The 27,618-nt window shown below is 35.2% G+C and overlaps 2 long non-coding RNA genes and 1 pseudogene across 3 annotated transcripts in view; 2 read left to right on the top strand and 1 right to left on the bottom strand.

Annotated features, from left to right (window-relative positions):
* The window catches only part of LOC141424812 (uncharacterized), a 102,523-nt gene extending 86,959 nt beyond the window's left edge, over positions 1-15,564 (bottom strand). The window contains exons 1-3 of one of the 2 annotated variants that reach the window (XR_012449740.1): positions 15,248-15,564; positions 14,563-14,661; positions 13,452-13,538 (exon numbers count right to left, since the gene is read on the bottom strand). This is a non-coding gene — a long non-coding RNA (uncharacterized lncRNA). The remainder of the gene's footprint in view (positions 1-13,451; positions 13,539-14,562; positions 14,662-15,247) is intronic. The other variant, XR_012449743.1, reaches the window with a different exon arrangement.
* Positions 6,630-7,186, top strand: LOC109701452 (protein transport protein Sec61 subunit beta pseudogene; annotated as a pseudogene).
* A 237-nt stretch (positions 15,565-15,801) lies between the features above and the next one.
* LOC141424810 (uncharacterized) overlaps positions 15,802-27,618 on the top strand; it is a 30,375-nt gene continuing 18,558 nt past the window's right edge. Inside the window, exon 1 of the long non-coding RNA XR_012449738.1 lies at positions 15,802-15,887. This is a non-coding gene — a long non-coding RNA (uncharacterized lncRNA). The remainder of the gene's footprint in view (positions 15,888-27,618) is intronic.

Below are 27,618 nucleotides of genomic sequence, written 5' to 3'. Positions count from 1 at the left end.
CCGCAAGGATACACAGAGGCCATACCCAGAGACTTAGGGAATGGAAACAGGGCAACGTTTGCAAGAAGAAGAGACTACTGGGCAGGGATGGAGTTCCAGACATAGATGGGGCTTCAGTGGGACTGCCGTGCCCCGGTGGGAAGGTAGTGTAAGGATGCTTCCTGTTTGCTCTAAATTAGGAACATTTCTCAGAAACTAGTGCATATCTTTTACTTACAGAGTAGGGCTCTTTGGTGCTTACAAGTAGAATGACTAAGAGGGGTTTTGGCTCGCAAACTCCATTTGCATCTTCATTAAAAGAGTGTGTGCTCATTTGTGTCCTTAGAGGCTTTAAAACACTCTTCTTCCTCTTGCTGATATGTTATCTTTAGCCATACTTTCCCCCAAAGGAGCTAGTTTCGTCTGTATAAAATATGGTTGCCCTGATCCGTGCCTCTGCTGTGGTGTGGATGCTTTCACCACAACAACATGTATTGGAATATTAATCTTCAATGCAACCGAGTTGAGAAGGGTGACCTAATGAGAGGTGCTGAGCTCATGAAGGCTGTGCCCTCATAATGGATTAGGCAGTTGTAAAAAATCAGGTCTCCTCTAGGGGGTGGCACCAGTGGGAGGGGGCAGGATATAAAGAAAGAGCGTAGGAGGGTGAATATGGTGTAAATATTATGTATTCATGGATGAAACTGGAAAAATGAGACCTATTGAAACCATTCTAAGAATGGGGGGGAAGGAGGATAAAGGAGAATGGTGGAAGGGATGAATTTAACTAAGATACATTGTAAGCACTTTTGCAAATGTCACAATGTACCTCCAGTACAGCAATGATATAATTTTTTTTTAAATGGCTTGAGGCTGTGGCTTTGATCTCTGATACTCTTGCCTGACACCATGGAATATTGCAGCACCAAGACCCTGCCCAAATGTGAGCTCCTCGCTGTTGGACTTCCCAGCATAAATCCAGAACCATAAGTCAAAAAATGTCCTTTAGTTTATTTATGCATTCATTTAATAGCACATGAGATAGCATTGAGTCAACAGGCATCCCATAAGGATGCCCATCTTCCAGGCCATAGTAAATATTTTTATTTAATCTGTAATTATTTCTCATCCCTGATTGCATAGATAACATTTGTCACATGAAGAATGATGCATTTCATCCATCCGAATTTTTCCTAGATTCAAATAACATTTCACTTACAATGAGCTCATTTTCTGTTTCCATCATCATAATGCCTCTGCTTAAAATTTTCTTTCTTGTGTTTCAGTTGTTGATCATTCTGGAATTAATAATGGTCAGTGTCTCAAAATGAAAGAAAAAAATGACAAAATTATAGCAATCTAGTGAAAATGTGATGACAGGGCCAAATATGTTCATGCTTCACCGACCAAGGCAACTATCTGAGCAAGCAGATCTGAGTCACTCTTCTTATGAACCATAAATTGAAACATGCTATACATGAGGTACAAAGTTGTAGTCATTTATTTATTCTCCGTCCCTTCTACTGCCTTTGTGACTCATCTGAAGAAAGAATCCATGTTTCAAGTCTGTAGTATATTGCATCATAACTCTTCCATAAGAATAATTCCTAGGAAACCGGGGGCCCATGTCTCATGATTGTAATATTAACTACTTGGAAGTTGGAGATCAGGAGGACCCTGGTTGGAGACCAGCCAAGGAAAGGAAGGAAGGGAAGAAATGAAGGAAGGAAGGAAGGGAGGGAGGGAAAAATTCTTAGGATATACTTTTTGAAGACTATAACTCTTAAAAATCTTTGAGTTCACACAGAAAACAAAAAATTCCTTGGAACTACACTTCTGAATATGAAACTGATCATCTGAGGAATTTTGTTTAATCACACTTTTCCCACTGAATATGTATTATTGGAGAAAATTTCTAGATCTCAATAGGTACCTCTGACTTAGAATCACAATAAAAATTGAGCTTGATTTTTTTCCATCTTTATTACGTTACAAATAGGAAGATGAAGAGTTAATTATACATGTATGCATTACTTGTAAATGTACTCCACACATATGTATATATTTAAATACATATACACATGTTTGTATGCATTTAATAGATATGGATATAAATATGACATATAAGTAGTAGAAGGATATTTGAAATATAAAAGTGACAGCAAATAATAAGACTTAAAATTTTTGTTTATTTAAAAAGATGATTTGATGATAAGAATTAAAACAAAAACCATGTATCACATGAGCTTCTGTTATGGTCAAGGCATTCATGTGTTATTTTTACAAATGGAAACACTTCTATGTGTTGTCCTGCAATATTTTTAAATGAATATAAATCAGGTGAAACTGAAAAAAAATATGGTATAAAGGCATGTTTTCATGGTATGAAAGCATCTTAACAATCATAGAGAATAAAACTGAAGCTCGGTTTCTATCCCCAGTTTTAATTTCATCCCAAACATGGCCTTAAATATAACAAAAGCAAGTAAGAAAATGAGGGTCTCCAAAATATATTTTTAAGTTATCAAGAAAATTATAAACAATTATTCTCAAAAAAAATTTAATGAATTATTTATACTAAACCACAACCAATTTTTATAAAAGGCATTAAAATAGACAATCCTAACACCTTAATCATTACATAAATTCCCCATATTGGATCAACATTACCAGTAATCTATTACTATGTACCAACTATCCAAAATTTAGCAGCTTAAAAATAACAAGCATTTATTATCTCAACAGATGATAAATTCAGGAATGGCTTGGCTAGATGGCTCTGACATAAGATTTCCTATGGACTGCAATCACAATACATTGGGTTGGAGGGTGGAGGGGGTGGATCCACTTTCAAGCTCACGCACATGGTTATTACAGGTTTTAGTCCCTTGCCATGTGGGTCTCTCCATAGGGCTGCATTGTAACTTGCAGTTCCTTCCCTTCAGCTGTAAGTGACTCAAGAAAAAATGAGAAAACCTAAGCTTTCTCAAAATAGAAACCACTATCTTCTGTAATCCAACCTAAGAAGTAACATCCCATCATTTTTTCTGTATTCTGTTCACTAGCAGGAAAAGAGTCACTAAATGAATTCCACACATTTCCTGGGAATTACATGAAAGGATCATAATGGGACCACTGAATGTCATCTCAGAGACTGTCTTCTAAATCTACCTTGAATCTTGCAGTTATTTTTGCTATTATATATAATCCACAACTCTAGTAATCCCAGCAATTAAACTAAGTTACTTTGCAAAAAGAATAATCAAATGTCCATTAAGAATGCTCCAAATCATGGTAGAAAAATCTGCACAATCTGTAGCCAATTAGTAGGTTTCTGATTTAGAAATCTATTTTTGCAACTTCATTCACTCATCAAAATTCTACCATAGAGATATCATCTCCACTCAATATCTCACATGCCCTGTGTAATTGTAGGAGTGGGTTGGTACGCTCCAAGGTGTGGGTGAAGGAATTATGGCCCAGGTACATGTGGTGTGGGTGAAGGAATTATGGCCCAGGAATTATGGTCCATTGGTTACAGGTCTGATAATAAAGTTTCTGGGTGTCAGTTTATGTTTAAATTTAATGCTTTCAAATGTTCCTTGATGCCTTGCCAGAGTTCAATGAATAACAAAAACAAGTGAGTAACATTATTTTCATGATTCACACCCCATTGTCTTTCTGCACACATAAAAGTAAATCTAAAACTCTTATTGGGTTATTTAAATTCCTAATGTAATTAAAATTTTACAGATATTCAAACATCAAACCCAGGTTCAAATACTAAGAAACTAGTAAAATGCTGTATTTTATTTGAAAATGAGAAGGGTCTACTAACTGTAATAGGGCTTCCTTATCCTTTTTAAAATTGTAGTTAAGTCCTAATTGTGGTGTGGTATGGCATGGTGTGTGTGTATGTGTGTGTGTGTGTGTGCGTGTGTGAGAGAGAGAGAGAGAGAGAGAGAGAGAGAGAGAGAGAGAGATCAATTGTGGGAGGTGGATTTTGGATTTGTGGGAGGTGGATTTTGGATTTGCAGAAAGGTTGTAAGTTTGTACAGGGAGTTTCCATATATTCTTTACCTACCTTTCCCTAAATTTCATATCTTATGCAACAGTTCATTTGTTAAAAGTTTGGTACATTGCTATTAACTAAACTACAGACTTGGCCAAGATTCTACCAGTTTTTCCACTCACGCCCTTTTGCTGTTCCAGGATCAAATCCAAGCTACCACATTGCATTTAGACGTCTAGTCTCCTAGTCTTCTGCAATCCATGATGATTTCTCAGTCTTTCCTTATTTTCCATGACCTTAACAATTTTGAAAAGTGGTCAGTGTTTTGTAGAATGCCTCTCAGTTTGGGTTTGTGTGATGTTTTCCAAATAATTAGCCTGAGAATATAGATTTGAGGGAAGAATTTCACAGTTTCTCATCAGGTATCAATGAGTACATGACATAAGCATGAATTATTACTGGGAATAATTAACCTTTTTTCACTTGGTTAAGGTGGTGTTTGCCAAATTGTCCCACCATGAAGTACTCTTGTACTGTATTGGTTGGATGCAAGTCACTGGATCCAGCCCATACTAAAGGATCCAGGGCACATATTGTATGACCCTTTTATATAGTGGCAAATTTTATTTTGGGAATTTCATTACCAACATGCCTCTCTCTAAATTTAAATCTCTATTACTTTTCATAAAATTAATTTCCCAATAAGTGCTTTTTACTCTGTGTTAATCTCTCATTATTTCTGTCTACCATAGGATAACTTTTCAAATGTTAGAGAGAGTTAAAAAAATTGACAATCCCTTTAAGCATAAGGAAAAAAAAAAGGACAAAGGAGAAAATAAACTTGTACTCAAAGTATTAGTAATTTTTCTTCAAGCCAATGAGTGATGGCCCTGATTATACTGTATATGAGAAAACAAATAAATTCAAAATTTGAATTTTTGCATAAGTTTTGTTTCATTACAGGACTGCAAAACTGGCAAATGTATATTTACAGCTTCATAGTAGGGGAACACCTTAAATTATTTTTAATTTTAAAGAACAGCTATTTCACTAAAGAGTCCTAAACCAAATATGTATCTGTGTTTGCTTGAGTTCTAAAACTACGATCTCTTGAATTTTAATCTTCCTAATTAGGCTGCATGAACAAGAATGTTCCCATAGTTATGAAAGTGGTCTTTTAAAAATTCTAAGTGCTACAAAGTAGCTGTTTGCTTAGGGGACCATCTTCTTTCCTAAAAATTAAAAATAATAACATTCTAGTTCATTCCCTTCATTATTTAAGAAGCTTGGGTGAGATTTTCTAGGTAATGATGTGTAATTTTGAGATGGCAGAAAAATCTACCTAAAAAGAAGTTCTACGGCTGTAAAATGCTCTCACCTTGACACAGTTTGAGTATGGAGGCATTTATTGTATAAAGTAAGAGCCTTCACTTTTATTGGCTATGTGGGTTGTTTGGTTTCCTGGCAAGCACGTATGTTTTGCATGTTGAATATTTCCCATGAATACTTTCATTTTGTTTAGTGTTTTGGGGCCTTCAGTTCGAGTAGGTGACCAATAAATTAAGCAAAACAAATTCAATATCCCTTTCTTCATGCTTTGGTTATACACCTTTAAGGTGAAAGTGTTTGGAGCCTAAATTTTCTACTCAATTGACTAAATTCTACATTTCTGTTTGCTTGTTATAAACCTTCAACTAGTTTGTAATTTCCTTTGAAGGTAGGGATTATCTTGTGTTTATTTATTTCCACAGGGCTCCATATAGTGAGTGCTCAGCATAAAATAGGACTTCAAAGTAGAAAAGGAGAAGTATTTACTTTAGATTTTACACATTCCTAAAAATTTTATAAAGTGTTTTCTAACAAATTAATAGTGTAAAACTAAATCAAGGAAATTGTTCAAATAGCTATTGACCAAAAGTTGCCAGCATATTTTAGAAACATTCTTTTATACTATACCTAAGTTAAATACAAGTGGTTTTACTTATTTCTGTGACGGTTTTCTGCATTTTCATTTTTTTACTCAGTTCTTCATATTCACTTTTAAAAAGCATTCCAAAAGTCTTTTTGCTCATTCTGCCCTCTCACTTGTCCAATGTGAGAGTTATGCTAAGAGTCCAGCCAGATAAGATGAATCATGCTAGCGCAGGTAAAGTCACATCTCATGTGAATGAGACATGTTCCATATCACACTTTCTTTCCTCCTGTCCTTCTCACGCTCAGATCCTCATGACTGACCAGTAACCAATGAATGAATCCAGCTGTTTTTCAGTTTCTATCCCCAGATTTCAGTTCATTTTTCAAATTCCTACTGCAGTCTTCCTTGCATTATGTTCTTATAAGTTACATTCTGATCTTTGCTCTCTCTAACTAAAATAAATCCACTGGTTTTCAACTTCTCATAAAGTCCTAAAAGTAGGGCTTTTAATAAATATTTAAAGAAAAATACAACACACCGCAAGACAAAAATCATAGAAAACAATATACATGATGAATACAGAAAGATTAGATAACTATGTAGATATGTAAATAAAACAGTTGTAAACATATTTCTCTACAATCTTAAGGAATCTTATTCTCTGTTTGGCAAAGAGGAGTAACTGCTGAAACTTTAGCAAGAGAATAATAGAATGAGTAGACTCTCCAGTAGCCGGTCTTTGGAGTGCTCTGCAACTTTTTGGCTGTCTGCATTAGCCCCTGCCGTCCTCCAACCTCCAGCATGCCGGGTCCGACCCCCAGTGGCACTAACGTGGGCTCCTCAGGGTGCTCTCCCAGCAAAGCAGTGGCCGCCCGGGCGGCGGGATCCACTGTCCGGCAGAGGAAAAATGCCAGCGGTGGGACACGGAGTGCAGGCCGCACGACCTCAGCAGGGACCGGGGTAATGTGGCGATTCTACACAGAAGATTCACCAGTGCTCAAAGTTGGCCCCGTTCCAATATTGGTTATGAGTCTTCTGTTCATCGCTTTTGTATTTATGTTGCACATTTGGGGCAAGTACACGCTTTCGTAGATTCGGCTACACCCATCTGTCATCTGAAGAAGAAGGAAAAAACCCAACATATCTTGGACCACAAGTGTAGTGATTTTTCTGTTCAGGAGAAAGACATTTTCTGTAAGCTTATTGTTTTACTGGAAACTTAACAAGAATTGACTTTGACGGTCAGATTTTTTTCTATGGCTAATAAACTTATTAATTGATTTTAAAAAAGAGAGAATAATATAATGAGATTTGTATTTTAGGACCATCTGTCAGACTAGAGTGTATATAAAACAGGAAAAAGGGAGCTAACAGAGCAGTTAGATAGAAAGCTATCTCAGTTAGGTGCCCGTGAGAGATGATAAGGGGTAAAGAGAAGGAGAAGCAGTCAGTCTTAGAATTAAAGGTACTTGATAAATGATAAGAGACGTATGGTGGGAAAGCCAAAAGAGAAAAAGTGAGGCTACTAGTTTAGATGACAAAGTGATTCCTTTTTACACGTAACAAAAATGTAAGGTATCAGTGAAAAAACAGTTTTGATTGGTAGTATGAAGAACAGGTAATTGATGATGGGGTATGGTACAAAAAGCATGCTGAGTTTTAGTTTTGAAACTAAACTCATAGTTTTGTAAAAACTAAACTCAGGTCAGGGTCCTGTAGAACACTCAAAGAGATATTTAACATGGAAGTATTTAGAAAGAATCTATGAGTGATTTTTTTTTTAGCTTCTTATACTGTCCAACACAATATTTTCTTAAATGAATGAAGAACTATAAATAAGGGAATGAATAAGTAAATGACTGCATTTTTGGTCCCCAAATAGCAGACAGATATCTATAATCTCCCCTATCTCATTCCCTACCCTGGCTCGTGAGCATCTCAAGGAGAATGCGATCCTATCAGAGCTGTATCTGGAGAGTATTTGGTACTACAAATGTTATCAAGCAGTCACAGACCACCTCGCATTTACTTGGACCATGGAAAGGGCTAGAAAAGTAGATTTTCCACTGATTAGCCTCCAATTGTCCAAGTTCATTCTTTATTTTTGTTTGATTAACTTTATTTTTCATCTGACTATCTCAAAAGTATCTTTGGTCATATTTTAGACATTAAGAAAATCTATAGAGATATGAGCTGGTCCTAACTAGAAGGCTTCAAAGGCCCTTTAACTATCAGACTTACAGTTTAGATTGTGGTTAAAGGACATTCAAGTAAAATGTGCTACAACAGAACTGTTATGGAATCTAAGTGTGTTGTTAAGTTTCAAAATATTTCAGTAATGATTGATTTAATTATCTTGTGGCAACAACTAGGAATTTTGGTTTCTAAAGTTGTTGTGAAAGAGAACTGTAATTCACATTCACACTCAAGCATGAAGGAGGAAACAAGGCATTAAAGATCGTTACCAGTATTCTGATGACTGGTAATAGATGAAATAACTACCTAATATCTGCTTGTAAAATGAATGTTTTCTTCTTAAACAGATGTCCACATAAGTGAAACTGGCAAATATTTGAAGGACTTAAAGGAAAAAAGAATCACTTGGTACATAGCTCTCTCTCAATAAGCATTTGTTGAATTAATAGATATATCCTCAAGCATAAAGGGGGACAAATGCTAGCTTTGGCTTTAACAAATCACATTCTGTTAAGCAACTTCATAACTTCATAACTAGTACAATTTCTCTTTTCTGAGGTAATACACAAAAATAGAAATGAACTTTAAGTAGAAGAGCCTTTAATTCAAGTGGTTCCTCCAGTTTTTAATCAACTGTGTGATGATAAATTATTTACTCTATGAAAGGGTATTAAGCAAGGAGATAGGATTGGGCCCAGCAGCAGCCAACCCTAAGAGATAGTCAAAACCACAGGAGACAGGCAACGAACTGTCAAGTCCCTCTAGTTTTTCACTGTGGTTTTAACACCTATGTGACACATGTCCTGTTAGTTCTGTGAATCCCCTGCCTTGTGGCTTTTTGATTGTTTCTTCAGAAAGCCTGCAGAAGTCTGTACAAAGATCTGGCAAAGACTCCATTAACATGTAATTAAAGTTGTGTTTTTATGTACAAATCACTATTTTGGTTCCAACCGGACCTAGTCTTCTCTCTAGACATCCCTTTCCAGGGAAAGCCTTTCCTTTTCTTATTAAGATCCACAATAATGAACATCCTATTAGCAAAAGCATTCAGCATTAATCCTAAAAACCCTGACACCATGTGAGTTCCAGGTACTTGACTGTTCGGTGGAGCTGCCCACCCTCGATTTCCTCTGAAAGTGTACTTTCCTTTACTTTTGATTGTTTTAAATAAACCTTACTGTGTGACAGTCCTCGGTGTGTGTCTGCTCCTGAATTCCTTCTTTAGTGAGACTGAAATCCCACTGAATTCCAGCGATCTGACCCTCCATCATTGACCCTGTACCTTGGTTTTTTTCTGAGAAATGAAGTAAGCAGCACAAGTCTCTTTGAGGAGGGTCACATATGATTGTGACTTAAACCCTTTCAGTTATGGTTGTGTGGGACATGATAACTATACTATCTTCTCAAACAGCATTTAATGCTTTTCAAAGAAACCAAAGAAAAATACAAACTTATCACAGTACCAAACTTGCATTAAACAGTAACAATAGAATGAATTCAAACTTTCTCTTGACAAAGAATGGCTGATGCTGTATGTTGTTGTCTTTTCTATTGCTAACAAATCAGAAGTGGTTTGCTTTCACATATTGAATTCTAGGGCTCTCTTCGACAGTATTCTGGGTCAGTATCAGGTGCCTGAATTAGTTGGGGAGTTCAAGTCAGTTAAGAAGATTCTTGTTCAGAGGCAGTTCAAATCTATTGGCTGCTAAGACACAGACTGAAAAAAGTGCCAGGTGGAATGAATTTTCTGGATACTTCTGATGCGCATAGACAGCAAGAAAGTCCTTGAGGACAGCAGGCAGCGTGAGTCATTGTCAATGAGTGACCTTTTCAGCAGAGGTGGACTGGTGTGGTACTTAGGCAAATGACAGAGAAGGATGACTCACTGCATTTTACTTTGACTACTTCAGAGAGGAGAAATTCAAAAGAGAGACAAAAGCCTCTATTATTTCTTTGGCAGCTGATCCCGCTTGTTTTTGACTCTGCTTATCTGCACATTGGATAAAGTAACAAAAGTAGCGGAAAGGTTCATAGAGAGGTTTAGATAAGAACGTGGTCTATAAAAATTCTTCCAGAAGTAGGACATCAACCTCCCTACCTCAGATCAGTAAGCTTCACCCTGTTAGAAATTGGGCGGGGAAGAAGCAGGACACAGACTAGCTACTTTCTTTTATTTCAGGAAGGTAGACACACATTTTCTTTCTCAGCTCAAAGATCAGTCATGGAGTTTTTCAAAGTATTTGAGACATTTTTGGAGGGAAAGTTGTACTGGGGTTTGAGCTCAGGGCTTTACATTTTTTAGATAGGTGCTCCACCACTTGCGTCACACCCCTAGCTCTTTCTACTTTATTTTTCAGACAGCATCTCCCACTTTTTGCTAGCCAGCAATCTTCTTACCTATGCCTCCCATATAGCTAGGATTATAGACATAACCAACACATCCAGCTTCTTTGTTGAGATAGGATCTCCCTAACTTTTAACCTTGGCTTGTCTTGAACCTCAATTCTTACAGCCTGTGCCTACAGAGTAGCAAGGATTATAGGTGTGAGTCACTGTGCCTGGCTGAGATTTTTTTCTATCACCTAGAAATCTACCAAGACTTTAAATCTCTTCCTAGGAAAATAAGACTTGAGGCATTACCTTTTTCCTTTTCAACTTCTTGTCTAACTTTTTGTTAAAGAATCTAAAAGATGAAATTAGTTAAAAATGAGGATGAATGTAAATGGTAGCAGATAATAGTAAGCAATAATGAGGTACAGAAAGAGTGCATTATTTTGGGAACAAGAGAAAACCTCATGGCAGGGTTATGTGACACCAAAGGCACAGAGCAAGTGAGCATAAGTAACTCATCATACAGTCCCCTCTATCCTTAACCAAAAATATTTAATGCTTTTAAATCAGCTCATACAATAATCAGCTCATATAATAAGAAGGAGCTATTTTCTCCCAGTTTTTGTAACTGAGCAATTTAGGAGGAATGTGTAAATATATAATCATTTAACCCAAGTGATAGAAGTGTTGTTTTAAAAAAATAAACAAAAAGTAACGTGGCTTATACAGTTATGGTTGCCTAGTTCTCTCTGAGATGCTTTCTCTTCCAACAGCCAGTAGTCAGCAGCAACTAAAACCATCTGACATTGTTTGTTGTCATCATCATCATTTGACCCACGTTTCTGAACTCAGTTCAGGATCTTTCTTATAGCTGCATGCTGCATCATAAATTAAAGTTTCAGAAGCTCTTCATGGACCTATTTAGAGAAGCTGTTTAAGGAAAGTGAGTCTAGTGTGGTTTTCTGGCTCTAGCAATGTAGGATGCTAACAACCAATCAATATAAGCCATAAAAGAAACTTCCATTCCCCATGGTTTTAGAGGGATTCACAGCCTATGTTAGGAATCTTCCTGTTCCTGAAGAATGGAGAGATTCCCAAAATGTGGTAAGAAGCAAAGACATACAAATAAAAATTGGTCTCAAATTTCCAGAATATGGGATTTTCTTATTGAGCAACTCTGAAGTGCAATTTTTCCCAAAGTACATAAATGTGTTTCCAGACGTTTTCTGAGAATAGAATCCAAAAGACAGGAATGTCATTCCAAAGCAAAGATACCAATTCTGTATTTTTCTGGCTTCTCTGCTATAGTCACCAAATATACATCTGTAAGGCACTGCCCCTGCTTTTACCCTTCAGAAAATAGAATGAGAAAGTGAATAGAACAGAAGGACAATGAGTTGTTTATAATAAAACATTTGTTGTATATATGTACAGCTGATTTTAACCTTTACAAAGCAATTTTTTTAAAATTAATAACTGGTTTAAGGGTTCTAAACATGATAAATTCTGCTAGTAGGCATGGTAAATTTTTGTGGCAGGTGAAAGCAGATACTGAATGGAATGAAACCTACCCTAATAAATCCAGAAATGAGCCAGTCAAATAAAGGAAAAGAAGATTGCAATTAGAATGTACAGACTTTCTTTTATCCTCCAACTTTTACTGACTGCTTCAATAGTTCACAGATGAAAAATATGGGTTAAAATTTACCACCCAAACTTGAAATAAATGTTCAGAGTCCATGCCTAAAACTGACACCTAGTAAGTCAAAATCAATAGGGCCCGGAGTATTATGGTTCTAGGAAAAGGCCAAATCAAAGTTTCTTCTAGGTCCAACACAAGAATCTCTTCCATGAGACCTCTAGGACAAAAAGAAATAAAATTCACAAACTTGAGTATGTTAGATTGTTTATATGATAAATTGTTTCAGAAGGAGAAAATTTCAATAACTTGCCAAAGATCCAGCAACACTTCCACTTGGAATCTTTACTTAACAGTGCAAGTGTTTAGGTGTTTGGGATCATTGAGCAACTCGATTTTGTAATTATTTGAAAACTGCAATCCCATGTGGAATTAGGAGTTCCCACGGTTCTTGTGCCTGTTCTGCAGAAATTATACCCTAACATGTTTCAAATTCTGTTATTACTTTCCCAGAGAAAATTGAACTTAAAGTGAAAATAGACTGGACTTGAAAATTTAAAAATGAAAATCTATGCTATTTGTTTTCCTTTATAAACATCTCTGTATCTTACTTCCTTACTATTATTATTACCTTGGAATACATAATATAAAATATAAGACTGAAACATTGGAGATAATACCATTTGAAGAAGAAGTAGAACTTTATTTGAAAATAGTCTTTTTTCTTAACCTTTTTCAATCATAAATCAAATGTTCTTTAGCATGCTTATGGTCTGTTTTACGATCATTTAAACTTGTGACTAAGAAAACTGAGACATTTTGCCAAATTCAGAGTACAAATGGCCATGAGACATTTCTCCATCAGTATTTGGTGGAACTGAAGACAATTAAACCTAATAAAGCTTTTGTTATAGCAGTATCATGGTTTAATTCTACTTTATTGTTGAACCACTTTCAGTTATAAGACTACAGGCAGGTATCTTATAACCTTTAACCTGTTTTCCCCTAAGATAGCATCTTTTGAAACTATAGTATAATATCAAAACCAGAATATTTACATTAAGACAATCTACTGAAATCATATTCAGATTTCCTTACACCTATTTGTGAGGGTATTATGTGTATGTATGTGTGTATGTTTAGTTCTATGCAATTTTATCAAGTGTGTAGGTTTGTATATCCAACACTATGGTAAAGACACGGAACTGTTCCATCAGTGTAAGGATTTTCCATTGAGTCTTTTTATTATCACAACCACCTTTTGGCCCCTCATCACCCTTCACTCTCTTTAATTTTGTCATTTCAAGAATGTTATAAATCCTTGTTAGATACATATTAGAATGGCTTTTTCCACTCAAAATAATTTCCTTGTGACTTACATTTCTCTGATTTGAATATGAAGTGGCCCTCATAGGTTCATATGTGAAAGCCTTGGTCCTCAGCTGGTGGTGTTATTTTTGTAGGTTCTGGAAATTTTAAGAGATGGGACATTAACTGCAAGAAGTAAATCACTGGGGGAAATCCTTTTGACTATCTTATCCCTGGTTCCTTCCCATCTCTCACTCTGCTCCTTGTCTGACATGAGGTGGGTGACTCACTCTCCTCTGCCACAGCCTCCCACTGCCATAAAGTTCTACCCAAGCACCTGGGCCAAATGACCATGGACTGAACCTTCTCAAACCACGAGTCAAATAAATTCTTCATCCTTTAGGTGGTTTATGTCATGTACTTTGGTCACAGTGATGAAAAGCTAATAATACATAATCTAAGATGTTATATATAGAAATGAAAATTTTAGATGTTAAATACTAACTAATATAGGAAGACAAATGTAATCCAATTTTAATCTGGATTTAGGATCAGTAATTTTTTTTCTCCTATGAATGGTCTCTTGTACTATTTCCCAATCATCTGGGGGTCTCGTTAACTAAACCACAACTTGCTAAGTTCATACCCCAATTTCTTTTTCAGTAGTGTAGAGAAAGATTAAGAATTAATGCATATATCTAAAATCTCAGTGAGACTGATACTGCTGACCCCATTTTGAACAATAGCATTCAAAAGGTATAATCAACATCTTGTTATAATTCTAATTTGAAATACTGTTCTAAAATAATTCATTTTCAATACATCATAACCACAAATTGTGGAACTAGGAAAGAAGATAACACATTCGTCAGGCTTTTCAAGGAATCCTCCATAATGCCTAGGAAGAAACCAACCTCCTACCTCACATGCTAAATAATCAAACAGGAAATAGGTAGTTTATAAAAGAGGAAATAGAAATTGTCAATAGACATATAAAAGTGTTTCCCAGTGGAAGTTAGGAAAGTGCAAGTTAAAACTCATAACTTATCTAATTAGCAAATACTTCAAAATTTGGTAAGGTGACACATTGGGAAGAGTGTAGAGAAACATGTAGCTGGAAGAGCTAATGGGCACAGCTGTTTTAATGGGCCCTATGTCATAAAATATTAAGGTTGACTGTACCTCGCAGATGACAGAAGATCTCTGCTTTACAAAAAGATACACATACACCCCCAGGAGGCAGATTATATTTGTCACAAAAAATTGAACATATACAAATGTCTGTCAATAAAGAGAACACTAATTAATACCATTTAGTAATTTTTAAAATGAACTCATTCTCCATTTACTAAAGTGGAAATATTTGAAATACATTATGCTAAAAACTGCCACAAAAATACACATAGCATAGCATTTATGATAACATTCATATAACACAAATAATAGCAAATAATTACAAAGCACTTATGACATGTTTAACACTACACAAAGTGAACTGTATACATTAACTAATTATTTTATTTCTTACAATATCTGTATAAGTTGAATGCCATTAGTCAGGACTAACTTTTCCAAATATTTATTGTGTATGCTAGAGATTATTTGAAATCATTTAATAACAATAAAAGTAATTATAGCTAATACTTATTGAATGCTTACTGATTCCCAGGCACTCTTGTAAACATATAATAAAACTCTATGAGGTATTATTTATTTTTCATTTACATATTTCGTAGAATCCAAGAAGGTACTTAACAATGGTACCTGAGAAATAAAGGAAGAAGGGTGAAACTGAGACAGAAGCAGCAGTGAATTAAGAGCCTTCTCTCTGGAGCAGAGGTTCAAAAGCATGGAATGTTAGTCTCACCTCTCAAAAATCAAATTCCCAGAAGAGAGGTTCTGTTCAGCTCAGGTTGCAGACAGTGTCCACCCATGGGTCAATCAGCTCTGTGCAGAGCGGCAGAACCACAAGAATCAGACATAGTCACTAGAGCCTCTCCTTCATGTAATGATTGATCTCTGAGATGGGTGACGGTGGGAGAAAAGGGCAGGAACACAGTTATAAGCCAGGAAGTTCACTCCTATGCTTGTCTCTGTTATGTGAAGCACCTGGTCGTGGGGAGCAGCACAGAAAGAGTGAGAGCAATGGATTCAACTAGGATTTTAAGGCATTTCCTGAGGGCCCAGGCTATATTTGGTCCCATGTGGGTATGGCCTTTTACATAGACTTTTCTCCTTTTTTATCTCAGTACAAACACAGGGATATAAGTGGATCAGACAGTGTTCTCTCCCATTTTTACAGATAAAGAAACTGAAGCTGACAAATGCCTTGCTTAATAATCACATGTTAGAAAGTGGGAGTGGCAATGGAACTCTGAGCCAGAACTTTTCAGTCCCCAGACAGTCCTCTTTTCTTAGTATGTCGATGTGAGTGTTCAGAACTGATTTAGGGAAGAAGGATTCAGAACAGTTTATTTTACTGAGATGGAGCAAGCTAATGTGAGGAGGTGAGTAATAAGATTGGGATGAAAGATCTGACCAGCTATAAAATAAGAATGATAGGAAAGAGAAATTATTCAGAAAGAAACAGCCAATTTATTAATGGGGTTTATTGAATAAATGACAAGAATAAAAGAGACTTCGTTAGTCTAAGTTAGGAAAGAATTTCTCTATGTGCTATAAACAGAGCAATTTTCTCTGATGATATGAAAATGCTCCATGTTTTTATCAAGTTAATAAGCAATATGATCAGGAAAGCATTAGCTTGGAGATGAAAATCCATGATGAAAATAAAAAACTTGAATTTAACATTCTTGGAGAAGGTACCCCTACAGAATTTTAGAATTAGCCTCATTGTAGATATTCTTCTTTCCATCCATTTTTCATGTAATGATGAAAATAGAATTACAGAGCAAATAAAGCAATTGTCAGGTCAATGTTCTAATTTCTTCCTCAGACAAGTTAGTTCTTCATTAGGAAATATTTACAGCCCTGTTCTCATGTGTGTAATGCACAGAAATAATGAGAATAAGACAGCTAAGAATCTTTGCTATAAAAAAAGGGTGATTTAACCTTGCTTCCCATATTTTCTTTTCAAGAAATTTTATTATGTTATCTTTCAACATGCCAGATATAAAATGAATAGATTATTTTAACAAAATAGAGTATTGTCAGTCTCATGGTCTCCTGTTGCTATGAGATGAAGGACTCTACTGTTATCAAATGTAAATATTGAGACATTGAATTCCAACAGGCTTGTCACCAAGAGCAGCATGCAGATGGGTTCCAAAGTCTTCATGTCAGCTAACTGAATTATCAGCAAGTAGTCATTGTCATTCTCAGTGATGAATGTTGGATTGATTTAATTATATTAGCTCACTCTCTCATTACTGAAAGAAAAAAATTTTTTCTGTTTATATGGTGCTAAAGATTCTTTCATACCTCCAAAATCTGGAAATGGGAAAAAGCAAGTTACAGAACAATGTCTCACATTCATGGGTGTAGGCTCAGTGTGGAGCACAGGGGACTAGATGGCTGAACACCAAACAGTTGAGAATTGTTGCATCTGGGGACAGGAGGGGAAAGTGGAGGGAGTGGTAGACAGGAGAAGAGGAACATTCATGTTTTTTTTTCTAAATATTTCTGTGTGGTTTGAATCTTTTACAACAATAATATATTCATGTATGGCTGATGTGATTTTAAAAAGACAATAAAATAAAAGCTTCATTCAGTCAATGAGAAACAGGCCTTTTTACTTACAATGTTGGTTAAAGGTTAATTTCTGTGAGGTCAATTTAGTGATCTAGTTTATCAGGCAAATTTTAATTTCAGTCTACTTCCCAGTAGTGCATTTCTCTAGAAGATTTTTAACTACTTTTCAATTATTTACCTTAAAATAGTTAAAAATACTTTAAAATGTTAAATGTGTCTGAAGTTTATCATACAGCATTACTACATAAAATCTGTCTGAAAGATTAGGACACTACCAAAAATATGAAGATAAGCTTTTCTTTTAGTATTCTTTCCAGAGTAAAGATATCAAAACTTTTGTTATTAAAATATTATAAATAGATTATTATTTATGCTATCCCTTCTTCATAATCATCAAACTACAAAAGTAGTTGGAATCTTGGTTTTGGATCACTAAATTATTTTTGTTTTTGTTTTACTTTTCAGAGTTTAATAATTATGATTAGAAGGATTGTGCAAATGTACATTTGTTACAAGGCACAAAGGAAAAAGAGAAAGACTCTCAGGCCCTTCCTGTCCAACTCTTTTGATGAGCTCAGTGTCCCATGTTTACACTAGCATAAATACTGGGGATTTCAGGTACCTGTTTTTGATCTTTTGTTTATTTATAACTATTTGAGATAATTTTGCCTTTACCAAGTCCTGATTTTCACAGGTAAATTTGTTATTTTCAAATCTACATCTACAGCCCTAGTCTTTCTTGTGAGCTCCAGGATCCTACCTTCAATGGTATTGGGAGCATCACTGAGAAGAGTCAGAAGTTACAAATCTGGACTCATCTCCTTCTCACTAAATGTATTCTACCTCCAATTAATCCCATGGTTCTCAACTAGGGGCAATTTTTCCCCAAGGGACACTTGGCAATTTTTAGAGACATTTTTGAATGTCACAACTGGGGCTATTAGTTGCTACTGACATGAGATGAATAGATCCAGAGAGGCTGCTGAGCATCATGTGATTTATTAGATACTCCCTGCACACACACACACACACACACACACACACCCCAAAGAATTTTCTGCTCCAAAATTTCAATGATGCCAAGTGTATGAAAAGGGTAATTTTTCAAATGAATAAGAAATGGCTACTTTAATGGTTAAGGGTTTAATATATTAGAGAACAAGGACACCACCACCCAACCTTGGAATCATCTCCATTTTCTCCCTCTCTTTCTCACTTCTCACATCTAGATATTCGCTGGTCTCTCTAGGTGCCAGACACAATCAGTGCCCATGTTTTCATCCCACTGCCATAGATTTAATGCATTCTGTCTCCTTGATTACATTCCTCTTTTTACCCATCTCCCCTTTTTCAACCTCATTCCATATCAAGGTTCTTCTGCTTGACAGATTTTTCCAGAACTCAAATCTATTCATGTCACTTGCATAAAACACATCCATGACTCCCATTGCCTATAGCTAACATCCAAGCTGATCATTTTATGTCTTTAGTTCTTTGTCTCTCAGATCCACTAATTTCAGCTCTAGTGCTCAAATCTTCTACACGTGCTAGCTACTTGAAGATTAAGACTTCTTGCTATGCTTCAGTCTCTGTGCTTTTATGTCACATGAAATGCCACCATTTTACTCTATTTTCTGGTGGCTAAATGCAAGATACAGATCCTAACCCAGATGTGGTAGCTCAAGCTATAATCCTAACTACTTGGGAGGCAAAGATTGGAAGGATTTTAGTTTGAGACTAGCCTGGGCAAAAAGTTTGCAGAGTCCATCTCAAACAGTAGCTGGGTATGGAATCATGCACCTGTTACCCAGGTATGAAGGTAAGCACAAACAGAAGGACCATAATCCAGGCCAAAGTGGGCAGAAAGTAAAACCCTATTATCAAAAATAACCTACACCAAAAGAGCTGGAGGTATAGCTCAAGTGGTGTAACACCTGCCTAGCAAGCAAGAGTCCCTGAGTTCAACATCCAATACTTCAGAACATAAAAAAAAAGACACATGTTATATGTAACTTTAAGAATACTTCTTTCCCTATTCAACATATATCTTGAGAGAATACTTGCATTTATCAATGTTTATGGTATCAAAAAAAATTCTGGATAACTTAAATAGAAAAATAGTTTATTGGGCTGGGTGTGGTGCTCCACACCTATAATCTCAACTATTTGTGAGGTGGAAATAGGGGGATCACAGTTTGAGGCCAGCCTGAGCAAAAAGTTAGTGAAACCATATCTCAAAAACCAAGTTGGGTGTGGTGGTTCACACATGTAATCAAGCAAAGTCATGAGACCCTTTCTGAAAAATAAACTAAAGCAAAAATGGCTGAGGGAATGGCTTAAGTGGTAAAGTGCAAATTCAAAGTCCTGAGTTCAAACCCCAGTAAGTGTACTGAGTTGAAATTTTTCTCCTCCAAATTCATGTCCCAGAACCTGTGAATTAGATCTAATTTGGAAATAAATCTTTTTAGATGTAATTAAAATAAGATGAGGTTATACTTGGTTAAAGTGGACTCTAGGCCATATATGGTTTGTGCCCTTATAAAAAGCCAGCAATTGGGCAAAAGCAATTGGAGAATGCCACGTGCACATGAAGATAGGGAGAAATTGGAACGATACATCTATAAGAGGAGAGACTCCAAGGATGGCCATAAAGCTTCATATGCCAAGGAGAGAGGCAAAGATCAGAGCCTCCAGAAGGAAACAACTCTGATAACACCTTAGTTTTGGACCTCTGACCTCCAGAACTATGAGATTATAAATTTCTGTGATTTAAGATGCCCATGTTGTTACATTTGTTATAGTAATCGTAGAAAACTATTACCACAAACTGCATAATCAATAGAAAGGATTAAATCGTGTTTTGTGACTAGTGAGTTGAGACACAGTTAAAATCCTTATCTGGAAATGATTGACTTAGAGATCTGTATCTTGACATCTCCCAGTACTGCCAGTACTCCAGAGACTTCCTAGTATGACTGGACTCTACTCAGCTCAGCCACAGATACCATCAATCCTTCCCAATTCCTGCTGTGACTTTGTTCCACTGTTTCAAGTTGGATGATATGGTGTTCTTAGCAGAACTAGCTATATAATTTGAAGGATTCAGTGAAAAATCAAAATGTGGAGCTTCTTATCCAAGAAGCATTAAGAATTTCAAGATGGTGACAGAAGAGAACTAAACTAGTGGTGGGGCCTATTCTACACAGGTCACACACTCCTGCTAGCCCAGGTTTCTTGTCATGCTCAGTGACATACCCACTCTAGGCAATTAACAGAATCAAGCAGAGTTATGTCCACTCCTTTCTGTCATTATAATGCAAAACAGGGCCCTCCTCCACAATTATAAAATAAGAACATGATCTAATGTTTAGTAACCAAAAGACAAATGTCCCAGTGTCTACCTTATATATGTGTCATACCACTGCACTGTGATTGACTACTTTCATATCTGCCTTCCCTGTTAAATTGCTAGATAGCAAATGGCAAATTAGACAAGTAAAGTCTTCTTTTCCTGTGGCCAAAACTTTACATCAGAGATGACTCACATAATAATATATGAATTTGTCATTTAAAATGTATGTAGGAAATTTTGATGCTTTTATTTCATATCTGTCAAATTGACATGGGAAGCATTTTTCTGTATATTCATTATGTTGAAGATGCAGTGAATTGGTTAAAATGCATACTATTTTCCAGGCTCTGTCTTAAAATATCAACCATTTTAAGGCAAAACAATTTCCATGTGTCTTATTTCTTTCCTACCAACTAGTAAAGGACTATCTTTTCTGACATCCCCCCAAATGACTTCATGTGCTCATCCAGTCTCGGTTCCAACTTTACTAGGCAGTCCAACCTCCGGAAAGATTAGATCTTAAGACTAAATGAACTCTCCACATTCTCTTTTGAAAGATAAACATGCACTCTATAAACTTCATCGGCCTAAACAACAGAAACATCTGTTTAGACTCATGTGCAGCTTTTTGGCTCAGTTCAAATTGGGAGGCTTAGGAAGTGTGTTCATCCACTGTATTCTGCAGCACCCAAGCCTCATCACTGGTCCCACTGATGCACTGTAGAGATTACCAAGCATGGGAATAACTAAACTGTATAGCTATCCATAAACAATCTTTGGTAATGCTATTACACTGACCTCACATCCTATGGTTTTGCCTTCCATGAGAAAAAAATGTAGGACATAAAAAAGCATGAAATATGAAAGATTGCTAAACTAGATGGGGTTGTCAGGTCATTCAAATGGGCATAACGATATAGAGTTATAGAAGAGAGCCCTAGAAGAGCCTCTCAAGGTTATTTACTTTCCAAGGCCTCTGGTCAATCCTTTATAGCAGACTGAAAGCACAAAATAATATTCTTTACTGGCTACAAGTAATATCTGAAATGTCATCCTTAGAACTCTATTCCTGTGAGCTGAGTGGCTGTAGCTCATCAGGAATCTTATCAAGCACCATTGCATGGCAGACCCTGTGTGAAAAATCAGATAGTTGCTTCTTCTTAATAACACTGCAAGGTAGATTTCGTCTTCTTCATTTGATGAAATGAAGAACCAAAGGTCAGAGAGTGCAAGTGACCTCCTCAAGGTTAAAAAGTAAACATATAAAAAAGGTCAAACAAATTTCTTAAATTTAATAATACACTTAAAATTTCTCAACTATATACTTCTTTATTTCAGTTGATAATGTTTTTCTTGTTTTCTATAAACTCCTCTTTTACATTTCAAATGTATACTGCATCCTATACATATGATCTGCTTAAATGATCAATAGCTTACCACAAATTAGATTATCAGGTTTTTTTTTTTCATTTTAGTCAGTCAAAGCAGGTTTTGAGGGATAGAAGAGATGCCCTGAGTAGAGAAGAATAAGTAACAGGGAGATTTGAGATCACTTGAAGAAAATCCCACCTACCTTCTTTGTTTTTTCTTTTTTTTTTTTACTAGGTTCAGTACCATTTATGTGTACCTTTTTTGGGAATAAAAGAATAAAAAAAGTGGAAGAGTATTAAGCTTCACAGAAATACTGACATAAACATTTTATGGCTCTACTTAATTTTACAGAATGTTGTATGCAATATGCATGTGTACATACAGTGCATTCAGTACAAGCACCCTATTACTCCTCTTAAATAATAAAAGTAATAAAACTTTTAATATTAGATATTTATATTTAATATTATATATTTATATTTAAGAATACATATATATATATATATATATATATATATATATATATATATATATATATATGTATATAGTGTGCTCATTGTGTTTGGTAAGCCAGCAAAAGAGAGAAAACACTATGGCTTTTACTTCACATTAAAATTTTGGGAAAAACAAACATTTGAAAATCAGAATTTCCTAATTTTGTACATGAACCATGGCTGTGTTGTTCAGATTCAAATTAAAATATAGCAGATTAAATATAATTTCAAAATTAAATCGCTGTATCATTTTACCTGAAGCAAAAAAAAGCACTCTGTTCAATGAAATAGTTTTTATGCTTTATTTTTCAGGTATATTATTGATATATAGCAAAATGTGAGACCTGGAAAGCTTAAGATCAGAAACCCATTTCTTAATTCAGCAAGAAAAAATACAAATCTAAACGTACAGGCCTTATGTTCCTTTGAGCTTAAATTTTTGTTAAAGTTCATTTATAGAACAGTATAATTGATTTTTAAAAACATTGTTATGATTTAAAAATTGCTGTATGTTTACCAAACAAAGTACATAAATGCATACTTTGCTCTATATTCTTAGCTTTCTTAATGTGTGTAAATAACTATACAGCCTTTTAAACAGATTAATAGAAGAAATAAAATTGCCCTCACAGTAAAATAACACATTGACTTTTTGAGCTTGATGAAGTAATTATGAACTAGTTATAATAATCTCATTATAGAAAACTTGGTGAATACAGAAAAAGAGAAGAAAAATCACTTGTGCCTATTATCCTTATGAGTGTATTATTTTATATTGGTGCACTTTTGTGCCTTTACACTGTGCGTGTTCTTGATGATGCTGCGGGTACTGATTTTTAGGAAAATATTCACAAGGACAAGAGAGAAAGTAATATGAAGAGAGTTTGATGGCAGATAATATATATCATGGCTGGGTTATTAATCTTTTCCAATTTCAAATATAGATCACAAAGACTCAGGCCATTCAATAAGAGTTTTAAAGACCCAGAAGAAATGACTAAAGTTTCTTGGAATTACAAATTATTTCTCTATATGTGCTTTTGCCTTTGTAGAGAGACACAAATGCTCTGTATCCCTACAATCCAACATTATAAGTAGTTTAGACAGTGTTAGTAAGGACAAGCAGAGAATGGCAGCCATTCTGGTTTTACCTGGTCCTCAACTATGCTGTGTAATAGCACCAAGGAATGCCTTTCCTGCTGTAATCTAGAGTGCAGAAGCAGAAAAAAATAGTTGAAGGAAAGATAAAAAGGTCTGATTATTCTCTAGAGTGCAGAACTCAGCTGAAAGCACAAGATCCAACTGGATCCCTGGGACTGAAATCTCACTTACCAGATAACCCTCAAACAATACTTAGGCCCTTTAAAAACACAACGTATTATCTCTTCAAGTTTTTATTTCAATTTAACATTCATTTGGTGAACTTTTATCTTTAAGAATTCTTTTTATGGAAGGGTACAATTGTGTACTATTTTCTGAAATCTTGCATATTCGAGAATATCTTTTACAAATGAAAAAGGTGCTAACTAAGTATAATTCCTGATTCACTGTCTACTCCCTTCAAAAATTGGTCAAGAAATATCCTTTGTTTACTAGCATTTTGGTTTGCAAAAACAAAATCTGGGTTTTGTTGTTTTGTTGACAACTAATCTAGACTGCTGTAGCAATTATAGAAAATCAATACTCAGGAACTTCTTTGTGTGTGTGTGTGTGTGTGTGTGTGTGTGGTACTGGATTTGAACTCAGGGCTTACACCTTGAGCCACTCCACCAAGCCCTTTTTTGTTATGGATTTTTTTGAGATAGGGTCTCATGAACTATTTGCCCTGGCTGGCTTGCACCCTATATTGTAGCCTTCTTTTGATACACCTTACTGTGCTGAAAGGCTAGAAATCTATGTATTCTATTTATCCAACTATTTTGTAGCTATAAATCTGAATGTGAATTATCCACACTTACAACACATTTAAAGATAGATAAACTGAGTTTTCTTGAGGCATAAATCCAGGATCTAGGATGAGTGTTTAATAATAGTTGTGGCAGGTTTCAGATCCCTGCATGGTAGATTCAGCAATGTATTCCAGATATTTGCAAGACTTTATGCAGTAACCAACTGATTCTTCCCTTTCCTGATTATGATTTCAGCACTGGGCCCCTTTGTAGGCAAGTTTAGTGGTGGTGTCCATGGAGTTTTTACCTAAAAAGCTACTCAGCTTATTCTCTCAGCCTTTCCAAAAATAACTCTTGCATTAAATCTTTTTCTGTTTAACATAGGAACAATATTTTCTGTTTCTTGCCACTGAATCTCTATTGATATATCTTTTCACATGCTCTTAAGAAGTTTATTTAGTCATTGTTACTGCTAACTTTGTGTTAGTAACAGTAATCTAATAAAGCAGGCTTTATTAACTTTTGGTTACTAATGCTGTCCTGTTAATCATCAACTGAACAAATTCAAAATATTTAATTACAATCACAGTATTCTTATCTTCCAAGTATTACCAGAGAGTTTAGGTGAATCTGTGAACCATGCTTCGTGTATACCTCTGGATTACCTGAGACAATAATTTCAAGTCTAGGATTTACGTGTATTTGAGAAATGTCATTTGGAGTTCAAGACATCCCAGTTGCTATTACCTAGGTCTGGGGGAAGTTTTTTTTCTTTATAAAATAAGTCATTTTTGCTTAGATGCCTTTGATATAAAATTCTATTTCTATAAAGTGCTAGAGATCTACAGAAGTATTAGAAGATGAAATTGAAACTTTGCCATACCATAAAAGTAAAGCTTTAACTCAACTAAACCCCACTTCCAGAAATCTGTGTTCCAATTCTTAGAAAGCAGATTATCCTAAAGTGAGAGGAGTGTCCTCAAGGTGAAGTGTTAGAGAACTCTATGATACCTCTTGCTGGTCACAAACACAATTCTAGTTTAACTAACATAGAATGATTTCTAGTAGTGACTGCCAAGTGGGAAGCACCCTGCAATGTCAATCATGCAAGACACCCATTGCTTTCCTCTGCTATATCCACTTGTGTTCAACAGACATCTAAGACTGTAACTAAAAGGAACTTTAATATCCATGTATCTTCACAAACACTTAGAAGTACCTTAACTTCCACACAGTTAAATATTACACAAAAGACATAGGTAGATTTTAAGTCTTATTTTCAATACAATTAGAGCACATTGTCCCAGTTACAGTTTTAGAAAAGGTTGCCAGTTTTCTTCTAGCACTACATTCTTTATAATGGTTTTACTTGGACCATAGTTCAAAAATTTTTATATCTGACTTTCTTCTGTTTTATCTCCTTCAGAAATGAAGTTATTTGAAAAGAGATGATTATCTGTTTTTCATATTCATTACTCTTTCAATTATTTTGCTTCCTTTTCCTTTCCCTTTTTTCCCTGAGAATACTTTTATGATCTTCCATCTCACTCATTTTCTAAAGTTCTGTCATTTTAAATATCTTTTCAGTGTGAACTTCAGTTTTACAACTAAAATTTTAGTCTCCTAGACTACTTATTTCAGCCATGTAATTTTCATTTCATCTACTTCTCTTCTCAGCTCAATGATTTTCTTGTTGCTCAGGCATCATATTTCCATTTTACATAAACTTAAGCTTCTCTTGTGCTACTTATAATATTCTTCATCAATGAGAGCTACAAGGTCAATCGGGGTACTTTGTTCCACCTTCAGAACAAAAGAAAATAAATGATCCAAGAACATTAGATTTTTCAAAATAAGGTAAAAGTAAGTTTTTATTGCATTCTAATTATTTAATATGGCATGCTAAAATCTGTAGTGAAGCCAATGAAGGTACAGTAAAAGAATTCTTAACTAATAGAATAATAAGGAACAAAACATAGAATTATAAAAGATAGTTGACCAATCCAGGACATAACAGGATAATAGAAAACAAAATAGAGACTGTTAAATGATACTTGACCAATTCAAAAGAAAGTGGGAAAAACTGCATTGATTAAATGGGACACTAAGAAACAAATAGTAATGTTGCACATGTTAAATATATCACCAATAACATGAACTGAATGCCTATATGTAGGAGATTAAAATAGTAATCATATGACACTTATATTAGAAACAACTTCAGAGGGTATAAAATGATATAAAGAAAGAGAACATAAAAGCAAATATATAAACACGAATTGAAAGATAGCTGGTGTAGATGTACTACAGCAGACACAGCTCACATGAAGCAGTATTATAAAAAGAAAGCTATCTGTAATGATAAAAGGGTGCATTCAATAGACAGACATTAACACTAAATATATTTGTGCCAGAACATAGCCTCAAAATATGTTGTAAAAGAAGATACATCAGACTATATTAAATACAATAATTTTACTTCATCAAAAGAAAACATAGTAAAAAGGCAAGTCCTTTCCTGGAGTGGAAGAATATATTTCAAATACATACGACACAGTACTCATATTAACATATACACACCAACACAAACAGAAATGGAAGCATGAAATTAAAATTCCTTAATTATGTATTCACTAGCCTTTGATCTAAATTTTGTGAGTTAGGGATAAAATCAGAAAGCCCAGCTTGTTTCACTCCATGTGAAATCTGTTTTTCCTTGTACAATTCCTTGGGTCAGCAGCATAAAAATAGTCCCTACAACTGTCCAACTCTGGAAGACAGATATCCTTCCATGATTTTACTGGGTTTTGTTTTGTATCGTTCTCATTTTGAAAATAAAAGAAAATCAACTCCTCAAATTAACTGAAGCAAAAAGGAACTTTACATGACTGTTGTGAAAGGGGCTTTCTTGTATCTCTTATCTTTGCTATTCTCTGCTTGCTGGTTTTTTTTCTCTGACACGGATTCTTCCATGAGTATGAAAATAGGTATCAGTATATTCTACATTCCGTGTGCTTTTTATCATTAAGAGAACTGAATCTGTTTTTTTAATCAAGTTTTTAAAAACTCTCAAAAGGAGGTTTTTAAGTATCTATTTGTTTACATTCCAAACTCTGTGCAACCTAGCTATAGACAAATATTTCATAGTGGTACCAATAGTGAAGCCAGACACAAACTCTAGACTTAGTTCGTTGTAATAAAGAGCAAATCTCTATAAAAAGAAAGTTGGTGTTTCAAGAAGAAGAAAGAAATGGTTGATATTGCAGATTGAACTGTGTACCCCACTTCCACACACACAAAAAGGTTGTATTGATGTCTCAATTCCAGTGGCTCAGAATGTGACTTTATTTGGAATTAGGATTGCAGACTCAGTTAGTAAAAACGAAGTCATAGTAGTGTGGATCGGTATCCACTATGACTG

The sequence above is a fragment of the Castor canadensis genome, chromosome 1, assembly GCF_047511655.1.
Source record: "Castor canadensis chromosome 1, mCasCan1.hap1v2, whole genome shotgun sequence".
Lineage (NCBI taxonomy): Eukaryota > Metazoa > Chordata > Mammalia > Rodentia > Castoridae > Castor > Castor canadensis.
Note: the sequence above shows the minus strand (reverse complement) of the source record. Positions and strands in the feature narration are given on the sequence as shown.